We start from the raw sequence: 5,426 nt of genomic DNA, 5'->3' as shown, positions 1-5,426 counted from the left end.
ATAGATATAGATATAGAGATAGATATATAGATATAGAGATAGATATAGAGATAAAGATATAGCGATAGCGATAGCTATAGATATAGAGATATAGATATAGAGATATAGAGATATAGCGATACATATAGAGATATAGAGATATAGGTATAGAGATAGATAGAGATAGAGATAGATATAGAGATACAGTAGATATAGAGATAGATATATATAGAGATAGAGATAGATGTAGATATAGCGATAGATATAGATATAGCGATAGCTATAGCGATAGATGTAGACATACAGATATAGAAATATAGATATAGATATAGAGATAGATATAGACATATAGATATAGAGATATAGATATAGTGATAGATATATAGATAAGACAGGTAAGATAGATCAGACACACAGACAGATTAGAGCTGTGTGGTTGTTCTACCTGATTGTGATGTAGGTATGTAATTAAAGCACAGAGAACAGAGGGAGAGAAATTAAAAGGATAATTAAATGCTGTTGACACTGAGAAGGAGAGAACAGGCATCTTCCTTCCTAGGACATTTACTGCCCAGCATTTACAACCAGACATGTACAGCCTAGCCATACTACAGCCAGACTTACTACAGCCAGACTTACTACAGCCAGACTTACTACAGCCAGACTTACTACAGCCAGACTTACTACAGCCAGCCATACTACAGCCAGACTTACTACAGCCAGACTTACTACAGCCAGACTTACTACAGCCAGCCATACTACAGCCAGACTTACTACAGCCAGACTTACTACAGCCAGACTTACTACAGCCAGCCATACTACAGCCAGACTTACTACTACAGCCAGACTTACTACAGCCAGACTTACTACAGTCCAGACATGTTACAACCAGACATGTTACAACCTACACATGTTACAACCAGACTAACTACAACCAGACATGTTAGGGCCAGACTAACTACAACCAGACATGTTACAACCAGACATGTTACAACCAGACATGTTACAACCAGACTAACTACAACCAGACATGTTACAACCAGACTAACTACAACCAGACATGGTACAACCAGACTAACTACAACCAGACATGTTACAACCAGACATGTTACAACCAGACTAACTACAACCAGACATGTTACAACCAGACATGTTACAACCAGACATGTTACTACCAGACTAACTACAACCAGACATGTTACAACCAGACATGTTACAACCAGACATGTTACAACCCAGACATGATACAACCAGACTAACTACAACCAGACATGTTACAACCAGACATGTTACAGCCAGACATGTTACAACCAGACATGTTACAACCAGACTAACTACAACCAGACTAACTACAACCAGACATGTTACAACCAGACATGTTACTACAACCAGACATGTTACAACCAGACATGTTACAACCAGACATGTTACAACCAGACTAACTACAGCCAGACATGTTTACAACCAGACATGTTACAACCAGACATGTTACAACCAGACTAACTACAGCCAGACATGTTTACAACCAGACATGTTACAACCAGACACGTTACAACCAGACATGTTACAACCAGACATGTTACAACCAGACATGTTACTACCAGACTAACTACAAGCAGACATGTTACAGCCAGACATGTTACAACCAGACATGTTACAACCAGACATGTTACTACCAGACTAACTACAACCAGACATGTTACAACCAGACATGTTACAACCAGACATGTTACTACCAGACTAACTACAACCAGACATGTTACAACCAGACATGTTACAACCCAGACATGTTACTACCAGACTAACTACAACCAGACATGTTACAACCAGACATGTTACAACCAGACATGTTACTACCAGACTAACTACAACCAGACATGTTACAACCAGACATGTTACAACCCAGACATGTTACTACCAGACTAACTACAACTAGACATGTTACAACCAGACTAACTACAACCGGACATGTTACAACCAGACTAACCACAACCAGACATGTTACAACCAGACTAACTACAACCAGACATGTTACAACCCAGACATGATACAACCAGACTAACTACAACCAGACATGTTACAACCCAGACATGACACAACCAGACATGATGCAACCAGACATGTTACAACCAGACATGGTACAACCAGACATGATACAACCAGACTAACTACAACCAGACTAACTACAACCCAGACATGTTACAACCAGACTAACTACAACCAGACATGATACAACCAGACATGTTACAACCAGACATGGTACAACCAGACATGTTACAACCAGACATGGTACAACCAGACATGATACAACCAGACTAACTACAACCAGACATGTTACAACCAGACATGATACAACCAGACTAACTACAACCAGACTAACTACAACCCAGACATGTTACAACCAGACTAACTACAACCAGACATGATACAACCAGACATGTTACAACCAGACATGGTACAACCAGACATGTTACAACCAGACATGGTACAACCAGACATGATACAACCAGACTAACTACAACCAGACATGTTACAACCAGACATGATACAACCAGACTAACTACAACCAGACATGTTACAACCCAGACATGTTACAACCAGACATGGTACAACCAGACTAACTACAACCAGACATGTTACAACCAGACATGATACAACCAGACTAACTACAACCAGACATGTTACAACCCAGACATGTTACAACCAGACTAACTACAACCAGACATGTTACAACCAGACATGTTACAACCAGACATGATACAACCAGACTAACTACAACCAGACATGTTACAACCCAGACATGTTACAACCAGACTAACTACAACCAGACATGTTACAACCAGACATGTTTCAACCGGACTAACTACAACCAGACATGTTACAGCCAGACTAACTACAACCAGACTAACTACAACTAGACATGTTACAACCAGACTAACTACAACCCAGACATGTTACAACCAGACTAACTACAACCAGACATGTTACAACCAGACATGTTACAACCAGACTAACTACAACCCAGACATGTTACAGCCAGACTTACTACAGCCCAGACATGTTACAGCCAGACTTGCTACAACCAGACATGTTACAACCAGACATGTTACTACCAGACATGTTACAACCAGACTAACTACAACCAGACTAACTACAACTAGACATGTTACAACCAGACTAACTACAACCCAGACATGTTACAACCAGACTAACTACAACCCAGACATGTTACTACCAGACTAACTACAACCAGACATGTTACAACCAGACATGTTACAACCCAGACATGTTACAGCCAGACATGTTACAGCCAGACTTACTACAGCCCAGACATGCTAGATAACATGCAGAAAGACTACAGACAAATCCTCCCTGTACCATACAGTTGAAGTGTATGTAAACTTCCAACTAAGGTATGAGTCATTAAAACTCGTTTTTCAACCACTCCACAAATTTTTTGTTATTAACAAACTATAGTTTGTGCATGACACAAGTCATTTTCCCAACAATTGTTAACAGACAGATTATTTCACTTATAATTCACTGTATCACAATTCCAGTTGGTCAGAAGTTTACATACACTAAGTTGACTGTGCCTTTATACAGCTTGGAAAATTCCAGAAAATTATGTCAAGGATGTCAAAGCTTCTGATTGGCTAATTGACATAATTTGAGTCAATTGGAGGTGTACCTGTGGATGTATTTCAAGGTCTACCTTCAAACTCAGTGCCTCTTTGCTTGACAGCATGGGAAAATCATAAGAAATCAGCCAAAACCTAAAAATAAAAATTGTAGACCTCCACAAGTCTGGTTCGTTCTTGGGAGCAATTTCCAAACACCTGAAGGTACCACGCTCATCTGTATAAACAATAGTCCGCAAGTATAAACACCATGGGACCACGCAGCCGTCATACCGCTCAGGAAGGAGACGCATTCTGTCTCCAAGAGATGAATGTACTTTGGTGCAAAAAGTACAAATCAATCCCAGAACAACAGCAAAGGACCTTGTGAAGATGCTGGAGGAAACAGGTACAAAAGTATCTATATCCACAGTAAAATGAATCCTATATTGACATAACCTGAAAGGCCGCTCAGCAAGGAAGAAGCCACTGCTCCAAAACCGCCATAAAAAGCCAGACTACGGTTTGCAACTGCACATGGGGACAAAGATTGTACTTTTCTCCTCTGGTCTGATGAAACAAAAATAGAACTGTTTGGCCATAATGACCATCGTTATGTTTGAAGGAAAAAGGGGGATGCTTGCAAGCCGAAGAACACCATCCCAACCGTGAAGCATGGTGGTGGCAGCATCATGTTGTGGGGGTGCTTTGTTGCAGGAGGGACTGGTGCACTTCACAAAATAGATGGCGACATGAGGGAGGAAAATTATGTGGATATATTGAAACAACATCTCAAGACATCAGTCAGGAAGTTAAGGCTTGGTCGCAAATGGGTCTTCCAGATGGACAATGACCGCAAGCATACTTCCAAAGTTGTGGTAAAATGGCGTAAGGACAACAAAGTCAAGATATTGGAGTGGCCATCACCGACTTGCCAAAACTATAGTTTGTAAACAAGAAATTTGTGGAGTGGTTGAACGAGTTTTAATGATTCCAATCTAAGTGTATGTAAACTTCCGACTTCAACTGTAGTTCATGAGTGGCGACTCATTAGCATGCCAATTATTCATGAGCCAGATATCCCACCTCATATTGTCTCGCGTCCCCATTGTTGCTGGGGAAACAGTAGAATACTCTGAGGACATTCTACATTCTATAGAATCTCTTTTTGAGTTCTCTGGTCAGAATCTTCTCTGCTCTGGTCATGTTGATGGTAATTCCCCGTCTGGAAAGGCAGACAGGAGCAGGGAACAATCTGACTGTTTAAATTCAACAATACAGTTAAAAAGTCATTCCGCTCCGTTCACATGTTAATGAGCCAGAGGGGAGAGCACATCCCAAATGGCACACAATTCCCTGAATAGTGAACCATTTGGGATATACCCTTAAAATGAACTCGCTTTAGTTGGTTGGTTTAATATAAATGTTCCACTTCCTTCAGCACAAACTTCAGGGACATTTACTGAGAAATGAAATTGTACTTTAAACTCTAATCACCATCTGTCTCTCTGTCTCTCTGGCTCTCTGGCTATCTGTCTCTCTCTGTCTCTCTGTGTCTCTGTCCCTTTGTCTCCCTGTCTCCCTGTCCCTCTGTCTCGCTGTCTCTCTCTCTCTCTGTCCCTCTGTCTCTCTGTCTCTCTGTCTCTATCTCTCTGTCTCTCTTTCTCTCTCTCTCTCTCTCTCTCTCTCTCTCTCTCTCTCTCTCTCTCTGTCTCTCTGTCTCCCTGTCACTCTGTCCCTCTGTCTCCCTGTCTCCCTGCCTCTCTCTCTCTCGCTCTCTGTCTCCCTGTCTCTATCTCTCTGTCTCTCTTTCTCTCTCTCTCTCTC

The sequence above is a fragment of the Oncorhynchus nerka genome, linkage group LG14 (assembly GCF_034236695.1).
Source record: "Oncorhynchus nerka isolate Pitt River linkage group LG14, Oner_Uvic_2.0, whole genome shotgun sequence".
Lineage (NCBI taxonomy): Eukaryota > Metazoa > Chordata > Actinopteri > Salmoniformes > Salmonidae > Oncorhynchus > Oncorhynchus nerka.
This window is presented reverse-complemented; position numbering follows the sequence as displayed.